Source organism: Schistocerca americana, unplaced genomic scaffold (assembly GCF_021461395.2).
Source record: "Schistocerca americana isolate TAMUIC-IGC-003095 unplaced genomic scaffold, iqSchAmer2.1 HiC_scaffold_217, whole genome shotgun sequence".
Lineage (NCBI taxonomy): Eukaryota > Metazoa > Arthropoda > Insecta > Orthoptera > Acrididae > Schistocerca > Schistocerca americana.
In genome coordinates this window covers 111443-133038 of record NW_025725925.1, presented here as the reverse complement: position 1 = coordinate 133038, position 21596 = coordinate 111443, and the positions used below count along the sequence as shown (strand labels likewise).

The following is a 21596-nucleotide window of genomic DNA, read 5'->3' as shown; positions in this document are numbered from 1 at the left end:
CATGGCTGGCACTCTTCCTCGTAATTGATATGCACAGGTTCGACTTTGAGATGTGATGCACGCAGTAACTCCTATGTTTTTTTATTATTTAATCTTGTAGATTTCTGCACTTTTTGTGCATTTTAAGCATTTTTCATGCATATTTTAAGATTTTTATGATGCATATAATCCAGTGATGACACACCCACAAGAATAGCATTTTAGAGCAGTTTTGAAAAAATTGTAAGCTTTCATCAACCTGTAGGTGGTTTTAAGCAGCACAGTGCTCTACTAGGGACAGTCCTACTCAAGGCCATACACCATTTCCCTCCTCTGACCTTTGAACTCATTCATCTACAGTTTGTGAACTCCAAACTGTGGTGGAACTTGCCGTTTTTCACAATAACAGATCCATCAGGAGGTTAAGGAAGTGATTAACGACAAATAAAAACGTGTAGCTACCTCAGCTCGTACTCCACTCCTCACCTGTCTGTCAGCGATGTCGCGAACGACCGACGGTGGAAAGATGGCGTGCTCCAGCAGTCAGTACCTCGCTGCCTGCCATGGCGCGAGCATCAGTGTGTGTGCAGATAATGGATGTGTGTTACTTAAAATAGCAAGCGGGATTATGATATTACGTGTGTTATCAGTTGCTTGTCTTATTACTGTGCTGACTAATAAAACATTATTATCTCGAAGTGTAGTGTTTGATTAGCTGCAAAGGTGTTACTCATTCTGGCACGCTGCCAGCTTCATACTGTATTTACTTGAGTGTAAGACGCCCCTGAATATAAAATGGCCCAATTTTAAAAAAAATTTTATTTATTCAATTTTTTAATGAGAGGCTCCTTGAGAGAAATTTATTTTTAACAGATTCTGATTAACTAGAATTACAAACTGTTTTATACACATAAAGTATCTGCCAAAAAGGTAACCTTATAACTATTCTAAACTTTTGCCATTTATTGATTGTCTAAATTTTGATAACACTCGGAGAAATAAAATAAACAACAAGAAATTGTTCACATGAATTTTTGGACTGTTTTCTTTTCTGCCTTTTATGCTTACAATCCCTGTAGTGTGTGCTACCACTATTTTGGGTCATCACCATCATCAACCTAATGGCACAGCCGTGAAATTTATACCTTCATTGTCACAAACATATGGCTGTTTCTTCAGAATATGTGGCTATTTCTGGGGTGGTTGTTATGTTGGAATTTGAGAACACAGCTATTTTTCCCTGTATACATACTAGATTTCACCTCTATGCTGAGATGAGTATGTTATAATCCCACTTCCAAACATGTCACCTCCCCCCACTCTGTGTAGAACCACCTGATATACCCCCTTTCATTCTTGTCATACGTCACGGAGAGTGTTGACAACATTGCAGCAAGAAACACAGAAGTACATCACTTGCCTAGATCTAGGCTTTTGTTGTCTTGTGCAGAAATGAATACTATTGTTGAGTATTTGTCCAATTTTAAAGTCAATTCAATTCCGACTACAAATGCATTTGGGCAAACTGCAGTTTAAACACAGTAGATGTTCATACACTGAAGTGCTGAAGAAACTGGTATAAGCATGTTTATTATAACACAGAGATTTGTAAACAGGCAGAATACGCCGCTGCGGTCGGCATTGCCTTTACGAGACAACAAATGTCTGGGGCAGTTCTTAGATCAGTTACTGCTGCTACAATGGTAGGTTCCCAAGATTTAAATGAGTTTGAACGTGGTGTTACAGCCAGTGCATGAGTGATGGGACACAGCATCCCTGAGCTAGCAATGAAATGCAGATTTTCCTGTACGACCATTTCATGAGTGTACTGTGACTATCGGGGATCTGGTAAAACAGCAAATCTCAGACATCACAATGGCTGGAAAACAGTCCTGTGAGAACAGGGGTGATGACAACTGAAGACAATTGTTCAATGTGACAGAACTGCAACCCTTATGCAAATTGCTGCAGATTTCAATACTGGGTTATCAACAAGTGTCAGTGTGTGAACCATTCAACGAAACATCATCGATACGGTATTTCGGAACCGAAAACCCACTCGTGTACCCTTGATGACAGCATGACACAAAGCTTTAGGCCTTGTCTGGGCCCGGTCAACACCAACATTGGACTTATGATCACTGGAAACATGTTGCCTGGTCGGACGAGTTTTGTTTCAAATTATATACAGTTATGGAGACAACCTCATGAATCCAAGGACCCTGCATGCCAGCAGTTGACTGTTCAAGCTGGTGGAGGCCATTAATGGTGTGGGGCATGTGCAGTTTGAGTGATATGGGACCCCTGATAAGTCTAGATATGACTCTGACTGGTTACACATACGTAAGCATGCTGTCTGATCACCTGCATCCATTCAGGTACATTGTGCATTCCGACAGACTTGGGCAATTCCAGTAGGACAATACGTGGTAATTACAGCAGGACAATGCGACACCCCACACACCCAGAATTGCTACAGAGTTGCTCCAGGAACACTATTCTGAGTTTAAACACTATTCTGAGTTTAAACACTTTTTCTGGCCATCAAACTCCCGATCATTATTGAACATATCTGGGATGCCTTGCAACGTGTTATTCTCAAGAGTTCCATTTCCTCACACTCTTAGGGATTTGTGGACAGGCCTTCAGGATTCCTGTTGTCAGTTTCCTCCAGCATTACTTCAGGCATTAGTAGAGTCCATGCCACGTCGGGTTGCGGCACTTCTGCGTGCTCGCAGGGGCCCTACGTAATATTCGGCAGGTGTACCAGTTTCTTTGGCTCTTCAGTGTAGAAAGCAAAAGTAGTTGGTATAGATTACCACGCATAACAAAATGATGAAATTTGCTGTGGGCTCAGTGCTTCCCTCCATGCAATCATCATAGCTCTCAGCCAAGCTGGTGTCACTGTTCTCCTTCCAAGCTTGAGTAACTGTCAAAAACAGACTGCAATATCTGCTAGTATGCAGGTCATATGCAACAACACCAACTAATATGTAAATAAAAGATTGCAATTAAGATTCCGTTCCACTCTCGAAGTTTTGCTCATCCCGCGATCTATTGACGTCTGTCGGTACTATCTCCACAACGGGTCTTGCGACTGTAATTTATTTTTGCTTCGACGATTACAGTCTATTTAATATGATCTACTTCCTTTGTTAGCCACATCATTCTATATTAATTTTCCTTCTTGTTTCAACTGAATTGCACCAACATGGTATACAGCTGAGTAAAATCAGGTAATGTTTTTACATGGTATTGTAATACATGAAGATGATTGTGTGGTCAACTGAAATTAGTCTTCACATTTTAATGCTTTATAGTGCACGGGATCTAGACATTAAAATAGTTTTTACTGACTTGAGCTATTAATACCTGCTGGGTCGAAATGGAAACACAGTTTCGTTCTGCAATGTGTTTCTGTTGTTTTAGAGGAGGACACCAGACAGCGAGGTCATCGGTCTCATCGGATTAGGGAAAGAGGGGGAAGGAAGTCGGCCATGCCCTTCCAGAGGAACCGTCCTGGCATTTGCCTGGAACGATTTAGAGAAATCACGGAAAACGTAAATCAGGATGGCCGGACGTGGGATTGAACCGTCGTCCTCCCGAATGCCAGTCCAGTGTCCTAACCACTGCGCCACCTCACTCGGTGTGTGTTTCTGTCGTGGCCGGATGACGGTGGGTCGAGTGGTGCCGCTAAATGACTGCCGCATCTGGGAGTGTGGTGGCTCATCAGTTTGCACGAGGGCCACACTGTTTTGGAAGACTTGCAGTGTTGAGGGCTGCAATGTGGCGACATCCCTGTGTCTAGTGGTAGCCTGCATTGAGGTAGGCTGGCTTGCACCTGGACGTGGACAGTGCTGTGTCTACCCCTTTAATCTGGAGAGTGAGTGTGCTAGTGTTGTGTCCTGTGAATGGATTTGAGCCTCAGGAGGGCGGTTCTAGTGCTCCACACAGTGGACCGTGTCAGAGGAAAATGTGGTACGTCATTGCCAGCTCTCTGAGAACAGAAGTAGCCTATTTTCAGTGCCGTGTTGTTCCACTCGGTAAGTAAGTGTGGAGGGTAAGAATTGTAGAGGGAAACCTAGGTGTAACTACGGGAAGCAGGTCCGAAAAGATATAGATTGTGGTAGTTGTGCGTGAAGAAGAGGTCTGATTGGGATACACCAATGTGGGAAGCTGCTTATCTGTTGCAAAGCCATTGTACAGCAGGCGTGTGAATCGGTACTGCGGATGTTATGCCACCAGTTGTCAGACGTGTGATACTTTTACCGCAACATGTTTGGGACTATGTTACCTCATTATTGAGTGCTATAAAATATGGAAACGAGTTAAGAAATCACAATACTACACATACTGACCCCTATAAAAATATTTATATCTCCCTTTAATGTAACATACCATAAAGCTTCTGTGCCATTAGGCATCATCAGCAGTAAAATCCAGCAGCAAATGTGCATTGTCATACATAAAACTCTTCTCAGAACATCTCATATTGGCACGTTACACTCTCGAGGTACAGTTTGCGTGTTAAATTGGATGACATTAGTGTCACTTTAGCGATATCTCCTCAGGGAACAGCAACAGATTTATTCGAATTAGCGGCATTAGGTTTAATGTTTTCAGTTGCCTTCCATATGGATGCACACAATGAAACACAGGTGTAGTAATTGTTTTTAGAATTTTTAGAACTTTTGTTTTTCATAAATTTTACAGTAGAAAGTAACATTGTTGAGGGCTCTGACATATGCTTTGCAGTCGAGTGCTATTTTTGGTAGGTGACAGCGGCAGCTTTAGTTTAACAACTGTGCCTTGAGAGTATAACATACTTACTTGAGATGTTCGAGGAAGAGTTTTATGTTTGACAGTGCATGTTTGCTGTTGCCTTTTGCTGTTGATGATGACGCTTAATGACACAAGAGCTTTGAGGTACAATACACTGTGGGCCGACATAAATATTTCAGTATAGGCCAGTTGGTAGAGTGTTGTAATTTATTGGTGGGTTTCCTTGTTTTATAGCACTTGATAAATGCGTTGTGGTAAAAATACCAGACATTTGACCACTCATGGTGTAACATACTCAGTACCATTGGGGTGCAGAGTAAAACAAAAGTCTTTTGAATGAAGACCACAGCAACATGCAGTTGACATTGATGAAGTTATAATAAGTGACAGATAATTATTATTCACGTATGGGCCCAGTAGGACCACACGAGGTACAATCCATCAATGTCACGTTTGATGGTTGACCTTTCTTTGTGCCCAAATTTGTTTCATCCTTTCAGAATGAAGTCTCTTTCTTTCATCAGACCACGGTGTTCCAATCTGTTGAATGTCCTTTAGCTGTAGCAGAGAATGCCTGTGGATGCAGTTTCTTATCTGCTACAGTTGATAGTGAGTGAATTGGAAAATACACATTGTATTGCGTCAAAATTCTACTGTGCAACAACGGAGCGAGGTGGTGCAGTGGTTAGACACTGGACTCGCATTCGGGAGGACGACAGTTCAATCCCGCGTCCGGCCATCCTTATTTACGTTTTCCGTGATTTCCCTAAATCACTCCAGGCAAATGCTGGGATGGTTCCTTTCAAAGGGCATGGCCGGCTTCCTTCCCTGTCCTTCCCTAATCCGATGAGACTGATGACCTCGCTGTCTGGTCTCCTTCCCCAAAACAACCAACCAACCTACTGTGCATAAGTGTACAGGTAGGCTAGCTTGCTAGCTCTGTGAAGCTCTTTGCAAATGTTGCCATTGTGTACAGGGATTTCATATTGTTAGGAAATTATTGTTAAATGTAGTGAGTCTTGAAGATGATTTGCATATCGTTCAAGGACTGGCAAATGATGTAATGTAAATTGTAAATTGCCCGATTACTAGAATCGAATGTAACTGTCAATAGGTGCAGTTAAGTGTGTGAGTAGTGAGTTTGTGTGTGTGTGTGTGTGTGTGTGTGTGTGTGTGTGTGTGTGTGTGTGAGAGAGAGAGGGAGAGAGAGAGAAATTGGGAGGGACGGGGGGGGGGGGGGGGGGGGTTTCACCCTTAGTTATGTGGGATTTGAAGAAGGGATGAGAGAGATATAGAACTAAAAGTGCTGTCTAACTGAACTTTACCAAAAATTTTGTAATGCAGGCTACATTCGATATTTGCTTTCTAACAGGATAATGTCATACTTATAGGTACAGCCCGTATTTGCGTGCTGCCTATTGTGGATAATGAAGTCATAAACATTGTTTGATATCACATACAGTTGTACTGTTGTCCATAAAGCATTGCCATCATACCAACTCAAATGCTTTTTGAAAGTTTAGAAATAATCTGTTCAGCTGTTTGGCCCAATCTGTGGCTCTCACAATGTCATAAGAGAAGAATGAAAGTTGGGTTCTGCACTGCTGATCCTTCTGGAGTCAGAGCTGGTTGACACAGAGAAAGTAATTCTGTTACAGACAGCCGTTGTAATGCTACAAGACATAATGTAGGGTAAGTTCATATGACTCTGTTGTGGACTTGGACTGGTTGCCAAAACACAAATGGGGTCTGCTTAGCAGCACGGTCACGCACTCTCCTGTCAAAATTGTGTACAGTTAGTACCAATTGTTCGTTGGTAGGACTGAGGGTGTAGCTCAATGTGTAGTTGTGTATGTTGCCTAACTTTGCATTTTTTATTTTAGTTGTGATTGCGCTCCCTTTTGTTTGGATTAAAGTTAATGTTAACTAGTCACTTTTAATATCTAGTGTACAGAGATACAGGTTTAATTCTTTTTTTAGGCATATTGTAAGGCAGAAGAGCCTGTGCTGGTCTCACTTGTCCCAGTGCTTCTCAAGGAAAAACATGTGGTAAGTTTTGTTATTAAGACATTTGCATTTGGTAATGAATTGGCTTAAGTGGAGACAATAATGACCCATGATGTATCTTAGAAGATAGATTGAAGCATACATTTTAGATAGATGTGTTAAATCTGACACTGTGGACTGGAATACACTATTTAATATAGCAAAAAAATTAATCAATTTTTGAAAATATAATGTAATTGAATAGGTAAAAAATCTACTCACCAAGTGACGGCAGGAGGAAACATGTGCAAAGATATTGAAATCTGCAAGCTTTCAGAGCCAGTGGCTCATTCTTCTGACAGAAGAGTTGAGGGGGATGGAAAGAGGGGTGAAGGAAAAGGTCTGGTGAGCTTTAGGCACCAGAGAGGAGATGACACTGATTCCAAAAGCCTGTGGATTTTAATACGTTTATATTTTTCTCCTGCTGACACTGCTCGGAATGCACTATTTGGAATTCTTAAGTTGTCACGCATGAAATACAGGGAGCGAAAAGAAATGTCTTGTACAGAAACAAGACTGCAGCTGTAAGAGTCAAATTGCTGCAGCGCACCTATCACGGACTGCTGGCAGCCCAGTGTCTGCCAGCTGCACAAACCACGGCAGGGCCGAGAAGTCGGCAAGTAGATTGTGTTAGGAGGGCATTGCCAGTGGCCGCACCAAAACGACACTTGCTGCACACTGTTAGCATTGGCGTTAAGCGATTGAGGCTGTGTTCCGCTTCTCTGACCCGGCCGAGCAGCCAGTCGAAAAGCTGTAGTACTCTGCACACTGAAGATTTAAGTTCGTGCTATGGTAGCAGAAGGCAGTGACATTGCCAGTCAGGAACTGTCGAATTCACCACAGCCGCTGCCATCCAGTTTGCCGTCCATTGCCACTCGCAACTGAGATGTCGCACGCCCTAGGAACGGTCTCCGCCAGCTTGGCATATCAAATGCGTTGCCACAGTTGCGAGCAAATCGTTTCTGAAAAACAGAAATTATTAATATTGAATATTAATTTAAATCTTGGTGAGTCTTTTGTGAACGTCTTTATATGAAGTATAGCCTTGTATGGAAGAGAAATTTGGGCGGTCATCATTTCAGGCAAGAGGAGAAGAGCTTTTGAAATGTCATACTACAGAAGGCTGCTGAAGATAAGTGGTAGTGGATAATTAGTGAAGTAGTTCTGGATCAAATTAGAAAGAAAAGAAATTTATGTCACATCTTGGCTAAAAGAGGATGTATGCTGGGGCATCAGGGGATTGTCATTTTGGTGATGGAGGGGATAGGGTTAAAATTGTAGAGGAAGAACAAGGTTTGAATACACTAAGCAAACTGAAGTGGATGCAGGTTGTTGTACCTATACTGTGATCAGGAAAGAGACTTGCCAAAGATAGACTTCACGGAGAGCTGCCTCAAACCAGTCTTTGTGCTGAAGACCACAGCAGTGTTGAAACCCTAATTTTGTATGAAAGGTCAAATTGAGTGAGTTCGCCATAATGTTCCAAGCTATAGTGTAATTAGTGGCTGCTTAGAATGTGTGAACTGTTTCAAGAAGTGTTTAGGCCATACGGTATATAGTGCCGCACTTAATGCTGGAAATGGGTACTGCACTCAAACATGGTGGCAACAGAAGTACACATTAATGGTCACACAGTAATGGTAACACTGTTTGTAGCATCTTCCACTGTGTAAATGTAAAACAAACTGTTGGCTTGTTTTATGAAAATGAAAGTTGCTACTCACCATATAGCGGAGATGCTGAGTCGCAGATAGGCACAACAAAAAGACTGTCACAAATAAGCTTTTGACCTACAAGGCATAGTGTTCATAAGGAGTTGTCCTCTGGGATAAAGCACATAAAATAAATAGCTATGGGCACCCATATGGGGTCATTCTATGCCAAACTACTCATGGGCCATCTAGAGCAATATTTTCTAACTGCCCAGAATCCAACCTCTCACCATTTCAGATTCATTGGTGACACCCTCATGATCTGGACTGAGGGCTGAGGTCACCCTAGCCACATTCCCCCAAAACCTCAACACCTTCCTCAGTGCTGACGTCCACTTCAAGGATAGCTTCATCAGTACCTCCGTCCGTATCAAACCTTCCAAACACTGACAGTACCTCCACTTTGACAGCTGCCACCCATTCCGTACCGAGAAATTGCTTGCGTACAGACTAACCACCCGTGGTCATTCCATCTGCAGGGACGAGCAGTGCCAGAGCGAATATACCGAGTACCCCACCGAGACCTTTGCAGACCGAAATTACCCTCCCAACCTTTTACAGAAGCAGATCTCGCATACCTTGTCTCCCAGCCATCTACCACCTCCTACTTGCTCACCATCTGGCTGCAGAGCAGCATTCATCTTGTGCCTCGGCACTACGTACGACTGGAGCAACGGTTTTCACTACCTCTCAGTGTGCCCTGAAATAGACCTGGAGGTAAGACCTATCTCGTACATTCTCCCAACCACATACTCCAGTCAGGCATCTTCTACCGCATCAGAGGTAGGACTACCTGTGGAAGCAGTTTTTCTGAACTGTGCAGGTGGGAACTCTGTCTGCAATCAATCCTATTACCGTAACCCCCCTGGCCTCAGCCTTCATTAGTCCCTGTCCTCCACTTACCTATCCCCTTCCCTGCTCTCACTCCAGCAATACACGGTCTTCTATTCGACTAACACACCCATTAGTCACTAGTCTTTTTCCCCATCTCTTCTTCTCTCCTCCTTTCCCAATCGCCTCCCCTCCCATCCTCCCCCCCCCCCCCCCCACTCCCCACACATACAAACCTCCCAACTGCACCTAAATGCCCTACCCTATCCCCACTGCGCCCTTACAAGCTCCCACAAGCAGCACGACACCTTCCCCCACCCCACTCTTCACCCCATGCCGCCTCCTTACCATCACAACTGGATAGCGGCTCCTGTCGGGCGCATATACGACTCAGCTCAGCCACAGTAGCCACAGGTGGCAGAGAGAGAGAGAGAGAGAGAGAGAGAGAGAGAGAGAGAGAGATAGAGATAGAGAGAGAGTCAGTCCGTCCGTCCGTCCGTCCATCCTCTAGTCCTCTGTATGGCTTTTCACAATATTGTTAAAATAAATAATGTTTTTATTCAGGAGAAATGAGCAGCGAGAATATTATGTAAAGTAGAGAGATGGTGGTGCCCCTTGCAGAGGCTGCTTTACAGATCTCGAAATTCTTACACTCACTTCCTGGTACATTTATGTCACAACGATTTTTGTTGCTTATAATAAAAATTTCCTTCAACTGAAAAGTGATTTGCACAGGTTCCTTTGGGTCTAGTATTCGGAGTTAAGTTATGTACTCTGATGCAAAGGATTTCAACATATACTACAAACATAAAGCAAAGATATTTGGGCAGGAACATTTGGCAGTTGATAAGAAAATAGAAAACATTCCTTGTTGGCCATTCCTTCTAGAATTATCTGAATCTGTAGATTTAAGAATTGAAAATTCATATTAGCTACATGACAAATAACAATGTTCATAGGAATCTACATCTACATCCAGATTCCGCAAGCCACTGTATGGTGCATGTTGGAAGGCATGCTCTACTACTACTAGTCATTTCCTTTCCTGTTCTAGCTGCAAATAGAGCGAGGGAAAAACAACTGTCTTATGGCTCCATGTGGCCCCTAATCTCTCTGAGCTTATCTTCGTGGTCGTTACAAGAACTGTACATTGGCGGCAGTAGAATCGCTCTGCAGTCAGCCACAAATGGTGGCTCTCTAAATTTTCTGGATATTGCTCCTCGAAAAGAATGCTGTCTTCCCTCCGGTGATTCCATTTGAGTTCTTGATGCATCTCCATAATACTTGGTTATTGTTGAAACATATTAGTAACAAATCTAGCAGCCTGCTTCTGAATTCCTTCGATGTCTTCGTTTAGTCCGACCTAGTGCGGATCCCAAACATTAGAGCAGAGCTCGAGAAGAGGTTGCACTAGTGTCCTACATGTGGTCTCCTTTACAGATGAACCTCACTTTCCTAAAATTCTCCCAATAAACCAAAGTGGACCATTCGCCTTCCCCACTGCAGTCCTTATATGCTCATTCAATTTCATATCGCTTTGCATTACGCCTAGATATTTAACTGACATGAGTGTGTCAAGCATCTCATTATTTGTAAACTGTGGGTTTGTTTTTCCTACTCATATGCATTAACTTACATTTTTCTACATTTAGAGGTAGCAGCCATTCACCACACCAACTAGAAATTTTGTCTGAGTCATCAACTATCCTCCTACAGTCACTCAACGATGGCACCTTACTGTACACCTCAGCAACATTAGCTAACAACCACAGACTACTGTCCACCAAATCATTTACATATGTAGGAAAACAACAACTTTCCTGTCACACTTTCCTGGGGCACTCCTGTTTCTGATGAACACACACCATCAGGCACAATGTACTGGGTTCTGTTACTCAAGAAGTCTTTGAACCACTCGCAAAATCTGGGGACCTATTCCGTATGCTCGTACCTTCACTAACAGTCGGCAGTGTGGTGCCGTGTCAGATGCTTTACAGAAATCTAGGAGTATGGAATGCTGCATGACAAACAATTTTGTGTTTTAAGCAGCACTGTTGTGACCTCTCTGGTTATCTCAGGGTGACTGATCAAAGGTGTACACTCTGGTGTTTTGCTGAGTTGTCGTTTCCATCTCGCGCACAATATTTCAACAACTGGACGAGCCTTCTTCTTTAGGTGCTGTGAGTTTTACTGTTTTGTGCACTTGCTGGGTGGTCTCCACTCCACACAGTCTGGTTGGAGTCTGGGAAGTGAGTAACAGCAAAACTCATAGCATCTGTGGAAGATGGCTGCGTGAGATGTCGAAATATTGTGCATAAAATGTAACTGACAACTTGGCAGAACGGCCGGTAGCGCACAGTTACAGATTTTGTTCTTAGGATCTGCAGCTGTTTTCTTTTAAAACTGACAGTGTAATCAACTAAATGCACTCACAGAAACGGCAAGTGTCATATCGTGAAGCACCAGTCTGATACTTGTCAAACTTCACGGTGATGTTTATCATGTAACAGTTATTTCGTGATTAAAATTTCATTCCATTTTGAACTTATTCATCAATAAAAACTTATCTGGTTTTGATGGTGTTCCAGTAGAGTACTAAAGATTTATTCTCATAAAATAAGCCTGGTATTATTAGAAATATGTAATGCATCAACTGAGTCAAGACATTTTTCCAGAGAAACTGAAATACACCATTGTTAAACTCCTCTTTAAGTAAGGTGATAGGAGAGGTCAATAACTGCTGACCTGTTTCATTGTTGACATCATTTTCCAAAATTCAGTTGAATACCAGCAGCTGCCAGTCTTGTGATGGCTTTTGTTACCACTGGAAAGTTGGCATTGGTGATGCCAAGTTTCCAGACAAGGTGTGTGTGTAAAGACCTCTTTCACAGTTTTGGTAGCACTTGATTCATAGCTATTGAGCTCACAAAAGATTACCTTTCTTTTAGTGTGGATCATCCAGTAATATTCAGCAGCACTAAGCCAGGAATCCAATCATCTAAGCACAAGGTGGGGGAAGGAGGGGCAGTGAAGGTGCTCGTTCCTTGGATTTCTGCACCTGTAGCGGGACGTTCACATTAATTGTCGTGCCACAAGTAATTAATTTTCCTACATCAGAGCAATTTGATCGCACCTCTTCTGCAACTCTGCGTAACGCATGCACGAGTCAAATGACATAAACCATACTGCGGTAGAGAATTTGAAGCCCTCAGCTGCTTTAGCCGTGTATGAAGCACCATCTGTTGCCAGAAGCAAAACATTTTCTCTGCTCACAACATCTTGTCACAGTAGCTTCACAGAGTTGTGAAACAAAATGGCAACTGTTGAATTTTGTACTCTCTCTCAAGAGCTTCACGCATTAGGAGGAACATTTTTCCAGGCCTGTCAACTTTCAGAACACCCCATAACATCTGCAACATAATGTCCCCCCACATTGGTACCTTTGTATAGGGACGTTGATCTTTAGTTCAACAACACTAATTTTTTTAGCTACTCTTCATAGCACACTGATAAATAGTTCTTTCTCAATTTGATTAACCTGGAACAGGATGTTTTGTGTACTTCTCAAGAACTGTCTGAAATGTGGATTCTTCAGCTTCTCAGATGGGATGTTGCAAGACACCATTATTTCACCTGTCTTTAAATGTTTGTACAATTGAAGATGAACCTGTCTGCTCAAATAACAGCATTTGTCTGCTGCCATTTTCAGCATTTCTCTTCACACAGCTGCTGTATTTGGTGGTATTACAGTGCTGTTGCACATTAAAGTGCTTTTCTGCCCTAACTTGGACTTCACTTAATTAACAAAATAACATTTCCCCACCAGTGCTGAAGAACTTATCATCAAACTCACGAACGAAACCTTGCAACTCCATGCTGATGGACCGCTTTTGTTGAACCACTTGAGTTTATATTCTCACTGAGTAGTGTGACCACGTGTGCGATGTTTATCATGTCGGGAGGTGCCTTTGTTAGTTTTGAGAATGTTTTGTTGGCCCCACCCAACAGTGTCTTACATCAGCAAACTGACTAGTGTGTAATGCTACTTGTCTACTGTTGTTGTGATCTTCGGTACAGAGACTGGTTTGATGCAGCCCTCCATGCTACTCTATCCTGCGCAAGCTTCTTCATCTCCAAGTAACTACTGCAACTTACATCCTTCTGAATCTGCTTAGTGTATTCATCTCTTGGTCTCCCTCTACGATTTTTACCCTCCACACTGCCCTCCAATATTAAATTGGTGATCCGTTGATGCCTCAGAACATGTCCTACCAACCGATCCCTTCTTCTTGTCAAGTTGTGCCACAAATTCCTCTTCTCCTCAATTCTACTCAGTACCTCCTCATTAGTTGCATGATTTACCCATCCGATCTTCAGCATTCTTCTGTAGCACCACATTTCGAAAGCTTCTATTCTCTTCTTGTCTAAACTAATTATCGTACTTTATTCCAGTCAACATTGTCAGAAGCCTTCTCTAAGTCTACAGATGCTAGAAACATAAGCTTACCTTTCCTTAATCTATGTTAAGATAAGTTGTAAGTCGTAGGTCAGTATGCCTCACATGTTCCAACATTTCTACAGAATCCAAACTGATTCTCCACAAGGTCGGCTTCTACCAGTCTACTAAAGTCTTGATAAATAAAGCTTTGTAGTAATTGTTGTGTTTATTTGTGGCATTATAATCTGAAACATTGTCATGTGAGCAACATTTTCATGTTTTTCTTCGTGTGTCCATATAAGATACAACAAATATATAAAGTTTTGCAAAAGTTGGCGGAAATATAACCTGTTACTGAAAAAAAAGATGTAAATATGACTTTGGATGCGTAATAGAAGTACATTTATCTATACTATAACACCTGAATTTATGCATAAATTGTTGTTAAATTGACCATGAAGTTCAGGAAAAAATATGACTTGTCATAAAAATGTGGGCCCTTGTTATGATTACTTGAAGTGAAATGTGAAGTGTCAAAAGTATTCAGTAATGTACCATAAGGAAACAGAGAATTAAACCTTTTAAACATAATTTCCGTCATGTAAATTTCATACACCACGAAAACATTATAAATCTGACATCTGTTGTAAATTTTTCCAGCTTGATGAATCGCCGGAGGACTTTGAAGTTGGCAGTCACCCATTGCTAATAAATCTGGTGAGTCACTGAGTTTTATAATATTTCAGTACTTACAACTAGAATACAAGTTGCAATAAGCTCAGTAAGAAGGCCTGACTGCAACTCATTTTCTCAATGAAATTGTGGTTCTGTTGTTTGTCTCCTTCTTCTTAGTTCTTCAATCGTAAGGTTGGTTGTCGGCAGTGCACAACGCTTTTCTTTCTTGGGCCTTCATCTTGAGAGTGGTATGTGGTGCAGTCGTTACTGTCCACGATCTAGGCAAAGTATTCCAGTCTCGGTCTGCCGCTTGTGTTCTTATCTCATTCTGTACAGCGAAACACTCCAAACAAATGCCTTTATGAGGTCTTTCCTGAAATGTCTGTCTATGCAGCTGGGTGTGAAAAGGTTCGGCAGTTTATAAATATTTTAGCATACAGTCACTAATATTAGGAACAAGTCCAGAGCAATGTGTTTCGAGAGTCGAGCTCTCATCATCGGGCTGTCTAAGTTAACCCTACATAAAATGCACTTCAGAAGCACTGGAGGTCAAAATATAAGATTATTCAGACATGGAGACTATCATCTTACTTTAAAACTGGAAGCACCAGATTCCCTGCATCCTTATCTGCATATTCTTCAAAACATTGTTTATGGAAGGCAGTAAACATCAGTCACACCAGCTGCCTCTCAGTGCACGTCAGAGCTGCACACGTGTTTATAAATAAGTGGTGCCCTAAAAGCAGTACTTCGAAGGATGTGTGTTAACATGGATTAGGAAGCAGGGAATCTGATGCTACCACTTTTCAAGTAAGACAAGGACTTCGTAGCTTAGTAATTTTATTTGTTTTTCTATTTTTACCTTGAATGTTTTTGAAGTGCATTTTATGAAGGATTAATTTTGAAGCCGGATGATGGCAGCTTGACCCCAAAAACATGTTGCTGTGGATTATGTTCCTAAAATTAGTGGTTGTATGCTAAAATATGTATAAAGATTGCCTTAAAAATAGCTACCTTTGGTGCTTAAAATGGACAATATTAGAAAGTTTCTTCTCTTGTTAAAATCAGTTTTTGTGTGATAGATTTGGCTTGCAATATTCTTCTTTGATCTTCCATTTGATGTAATTTTACTCCATCAGTAGGTGAAGGATTCGGTGGTTTACAGTTGCTCACTGAGCTTTGAGCAGTGATATTTTGCTTACTCACCACAAAGATCTTTTTTTTAGCTTCATTAATTTCCATGTTATAAGAAAAACTGAGTGTGGTTCCGTCTGGGCCAGCATCACTTGTAATTGAAGGGAATGGTGGAAGAAAGTGCTAACTCACAATAGCATAATTTGGGTTGTTACATGTTGTTCGATTAACCCTTTTGTTACAGCAGTCTGCTTCGCTGAGCTGATGCCACTGATCGGTGCAGCGTGCCACGAACTGTGCACATTGCACGTCAGAAAGATGATGTGCAGGTTACTGTATTTAAGTGTTACATAACAATATATTTGGAGATTTTATAAGTATTATAAGAAAAGCCATTTAGGATCATTTGAAAGATTCTTAATAATGTAATTCAGTATGATAAATTTGAAAACAAGGTTCAACACACAACCCACATTACAATTTTTACACTTGTACTTAGTCCCCCCCCCCCCCCCCCCCCCCCATGAACCATGGACCTTGCCGTTGGTGGGGAGGCTTGCGTGCCTCAGCGATACAGATGACCATACCGTAAGTGCAACCACAATGGAGGGGTATCTGTTGAGAGGCCAGACAAACGTGTGGTTCCTGAAGAGGGGCAGCAGCTTTTTCAGTAGTTGCAGGGGCAACAGTCTGGATGATTGACTGATCTGGCCTTGTAACATTAACCAAAACGGCCTTGCTGTTCTGGTACTATGAACGGCTGAAAGCAAGGGGAAACTACAGCTGTAATTTTTCCCGAGGACATGCAGCTTTACTGTATGAGTAAATGATGATGGCGTCCTCTTGGGTAAAATATTCCGGAGGTAAAATAGTCCCCCATTCGGATCTCCGGGTGGGGACTACTCAAGAGGACGTCGTTATCAGGAGAAAGAAAACTGGCGTTCTACGGATCGGAGCGTGGAATGTCAGATCCCTTAATCGGGCAGGTAGATTAGAAAATTTAAAAAGGAAAATGGATAGGTGAAAGTTAGATATAGTGGGAATTAGTGAAGTTCGGTGGCAGGAGGAACAAGACTTTTGGTCAGGTGATTACAGGGTTATAAATACAAAATCAAATAGGGGTAATGCAGGAGTAGGTTTAATAATGAATAAAAAATAGGAGTGCGGGTAAGCTACTACAAACAGCATAGTGAACGCATTATTGTGGCCAAGATAGACACAAAGCCCATGCCTACTACAGTAGTACAAGTTTATATGCCATCTAGCTCTGCAGATGATGAAGAAATTGATGAAATGTATGATGAGATAAAAGAAATTATTCAGGTAGTGAAGGGAGACAAAAATTTAATAGTAGGAAAAGGGAGAGAAGGAAACATAGTAGGTGAATATGGATTGGGGGGAAGAAATGAAAGAGGAAGCCGCCTTGTAGAATTTTGCACAGAGCATAACTTAATCATAGCTAACACTTGGTTCAAGAATCATAAAAGAAGGTTGTATACCTGGAAGAATCCTGGAGATACTAAAAGGTATCAGATAGATTATATAATGGTAAGACAGAGATTTAGGAACCAGGTTTTAAATTGTAAGACATTTCCAGGGGCAGATGTGGATTCTGACCACAATCTATTGGTTATGAACTGCAGATTGAAACTGAAGAAACTGCAAAAAGGTGGGAATTTAAGGGGCTCCAGAAAGGCTCAAAATCATGAAAAGTTCAATTTTTACTTTTTTGCGTTTTCTGAATCTGCAGACTATTACCTTTTAATAGATATATAATTTATTCAATTCCGAAGACTACAACTATTTTTAAATTTTTTTTGAAATGTGTTCTACATGGGCGTGACCCACTGTGGCGCTGTTAAACTGCTGTCAAATGGTGTTATTATTAACGTCCGTGTTCATCAGGTACATTTTAGTGATGTGAGATAAAGTATATGTTGTGGCTAACCTGTGATGGTTCAATATATATCGCTGGTGTGATTGTCGATTGTTTCATGTTTATTTACTTTGTCGTTATCTCGAAAATATTCGTAATTAATTCTGTTTCTTGAGTCTCTGTTTTGTTGAAGTATAATAATGAGTAAAAGTAAAGTTATTAGAAATCCTCTGAGGGCTTTTAAGAAAAGGAGAAATGTTGGAAAGCCAAAGGTATGTGTTATTACTGTAAACAATAAAGATGATAACCAAGTGAGTGAACCTAACCTCTCAAGTACACCTGCCCATAGCAGTCAAAGTGGGAAAGAAAATACTTCACAGAAGAAGCTTGGTTCAATGAGTGAAAACTATGAATGTTTTATGGGCGAATCGGATGTGAATGAAATATTTGATATGTCGGTTCTCAAAGGAATTTTTTCAAACTGTGTAAGATGTATTCATTGTAGTGAAGTTGGTCTGGAACTCTCCATAATAAAGCACGTAGGACTTGCTAGTGAAATACAACTGAAATGTGATAAGTGTTCATACATGACCACCTTTTGGAACAGTGTTGCAGCAACTGCAACTGAAGAAAATGGTAGCAAAATCTACGAACACAACAACGAGCGATGCTTGCTTTAGACAAGGAACGCCTTCAGGCTGCAGACAGGGCTGTAAAGAGTCTAGAAATACAAGCAAGAGTAAACAGGAGGAGGAACAAGAGGAAGCTGGAGGAGGAGTTTGCAGAGGATGAATATAATCCATCCTATGGACCTGGAATGCACTAAAAAGTTAATCCAATCTTTGTCGCTCGATTCCCAAAACTTTTATTTTCTCATACTAATTACATGTTTTCTAAGGATCTTCCAAACATATTTGTTTCAAACTTTCAGCAAATGTTACACAGTACCTTCTGCATAATTTAACACAGCCTTTTTCCAAAAAACTGTATATTTTTGAATATATAAATAAAAAATTGCAAAAAAATGTTGTGAATTTTCATTACAATTGAAAAAAAAACATCTTTAATAACTGAACTAAAATTTTGTAAAATCCCTGTGTTAAGTTGTAGCCCTTATTCCAATAAACAATCTGTAAAAAGTTCAACTTCCTACCTCAAATACTTTGTGAGGAAAGATGTAATTTATAAGCGTTATTTTAACATTGCAAGTATAGGGCGTTCCGGAGCCCCTTAAGGAGATGGGACCTGGATAAACCGAAAGAACCAGAGGTTGTAGAGAGTTTGAGGGAGAGCATAAGGGAACAATTGACAGGAATGGGAGAAAGAAATACAGTAGAAGAAGAATGGGTAGCTCTGAGGGATGAAATAGTGAGGGCAGCAGACGATCAAGTGGGTAAAAAGATGAGGGCTAATAGAAATCCTTGGGTAACAGAAGAAATATTAAATTTAATTGATGAAAGGACAAAATATAAAAATGCAGTAAATGAAGCAGGCAAAAGGAATACAAACGTCTCAAAAATGAGATCGACAGGAAGTGCAAAATGGCTAAGCAGGGCTGGCTATAGGACAAATGTAAGGATGTAGAGGCTTGTCTTACTAGGTGTAAGATAGGTACTGCCTACAGGAAAATTAAAGAGACCTTTGGAGATAAGAGAACCACTTGTACGAATATCAAGATCTCAGATGGCAACCCAGTTCTAAGCAAAGAAGGGAAGGCAGAAAGGTGGAAGGAGTATATAGAGGGTTTATACAAGGGCGATGTACTTGAGGACAATATTATGGAAATGGAAGAGGATGTAGATGAAGACGAAATGGGAGATAAGATACTGCGTGAAGAGTTTGACAGAGCACTGAAAGACCAGAGTCGAAACAAGGCCCCACATTCCATTAGAACTACTGATGGCCTTGGGAGAGCCAGTCATGACAAAACTCTACCATCTGGTAAGCAAGATGTATGAGACAGGCGAAATACCCTCAGACTTCAAGAAGAATATAATAATTCCAATCCCAAAGAAAGCAGGTGTTGACAGATGTGAAAATTACCGAACTATCAGTTTAATAAGTCACAGCTGCAAAATACTAATGCGAATTCTCTACAGACGAATGGAAAAACTGGTAGAAGCCGACCTCGGGGAAGATCAGTTTGGATTCCGTAGAAATGTTGGGACAAGTGAGGCAATACTAACCTTAAGACTTATCTTAGAAGAAAGATTAAGAAAAGGCAAACCTATGTTTCTGGCATTTGTAGACTTAGAGAAAGCTTTTGACAATGTTGATTGGAATACTCTCTTTCAAATTCTGAAGGTGGCAGGGGTAAAATACAGGGAGCGAAAGGCTATTTACAATTTGTACAGAAACCAGATGGCAGTTATAAGAGTCGAGGGGCATGAAAGGGAAGCAGTGGTTTGAAAGGAGTGAGACGGGGTTGTAGCCGCTCCCCGATGTTATTCAATCTGTATATTGAGCAAGCAGTAAAGGAAACAAAAGAAAAATTCGAAGTAGGTATTAAAATTCATGGAGAAGAAGTAAAAACTTTGAGGTTCGCTGATGACACTGTAATTCTGTCAGAGACAGCAAAGGACTTGGAACTGCAGTTGAACAGAATGAACAGTGTCTTGAAAGGAGGGTATAAGATGAACATCAACAAAAGCAAAACAAGGATATTGGAATGTAGTCAAATTAAATCGGGTGATGCTGAGGGAATTAGATTAGGAAATGAGACACTTAAAGTAGTAAAGGAGTTTTGCTATTTAGGGAGTAAAATAACTGACGATGGTCGAAGTAGAGAGGATATAAAATGTAGACTGGCAATGGCAAGGAAATCGTTTCTGAAGAAGAGAAATTTGTTAACATCGAGTATAGATTTAAGTGGCAGGAAGTCGTTTCTGAAAGAATTTGTATGGAGTGTAGCCATGTATGGAAGTGAAACGTGGACGATAACTAGTTTGGACAAGAAGAGAATAGAAGCTTTCGAAATGTGGTGCTACAGAAGAAATCTGAAGATAAGGTGGGTAGATCACGTAACTAATGAGGAGGTATTGAATAGGATTGGTGAGAAGAGAAGTTTGTGGCAGAACTTGACTAGAAGAAGGGATCGGTTGGTAGGACATGTTTTGAGGCATCAAGGGATCACAAATTTAGCATTGGAGGGCAGCGTGGAGGGTAAAAATCGTAGAGGGAGACCAAGAGACGAATACACTAAGCAGATTCAGAAGGATGTAGGTTGCAGTAGGTACTGGGAGATGAAGAAGCTTGCACAGGATAGAGTAGCATGGAGAGCTGCATCAAACCAGTCTCAGGACTGAAGACCACAACAACAACTTAGATTCTCATTTTCTGTCATTTGCACTTCAAACAACACACCTTCTATTTCCCCCCCTGCGGGTCCGGGGTAAGAATAGGCCCGAGGTATTCCTGCCTGTCGTAAGAGGCGACGAAAAGGAGTTTCAACCGTTTCGGCCTTCCATGTGATGGTCCCCCTTGGGGTTTGACCTCCATTTTTCAAAATTCTACAGAAGTACGAGCCTTTTGGGGAAGGACGCCTTACGTGGTGTACCACTGGTCCTCAGTGCACTAAGACCTTGGCACTCAGCATTGTACCGGCGTTGTAACCATACCCACTATTCCTCAAATTGGGCCTAAACGCCTGATGGGTTGTACAAGTTACGCCCATAGTGCATCCCCATCTGCACCTACGATCATGGTGGACTTTGCATGGCACCAGAAATCCAGCGCAGTAGCCAGCCCGTTGTGGTGGGGTCGTCATGTACCCTCTAGGTTGTAGCCCCCTGACGACACAGGGATCGTACTGCCGATACCTGAGCTGCACCCTCCCCACGTCGGCCAAGGAGTAGATGCCCGTCTCCTTGGGGCATCAGGACTCCCGGCAACGGTCATCCTGCCAGGTGGCCCTTGCTGAGGCTGGGTGGCGCCCATGGGGAGAGCCCCTGGTCGGAGTGGGTGGTATCGGGGCGGAAGTTACGCAGATGAAACGTCAACACGTATCAGGTCGCTCTGCGGCCAAGTCTTTCAAAAGGAAAGGTACTGTTTCTAGTTCTGGTTCTCCTGCCCTTTCCCCCTTGGCCACTCCCTGGGAGGAGGGACAGGCCCGCCGGCTTGGGGC

General features: G+C 41.8%; 1 long non-coding RNA gene across 2 annotated transcripts in view; it reads left to right on the top strand.

Moving 5' to 3' along the window:
• The window catches only part of LOC124574488, a 46786-nt gene that overhangs the window by 12251 nt on the left and 12939 nt on the right, over positions 1-21596 (top strand). For both annotated transcript variants that reach the window (XR_006972309.1, XR_006972308.1), the window contains exons 3-4: positions 6742-6810; positions 14449-14505. This is a non-coding gene — a long non-coding RNA (uncharacterized LOC124574488). The remainder of the gene's footprint in view (positions 1-6741; positions 6811-14448; positions 14506-21596) is intronic.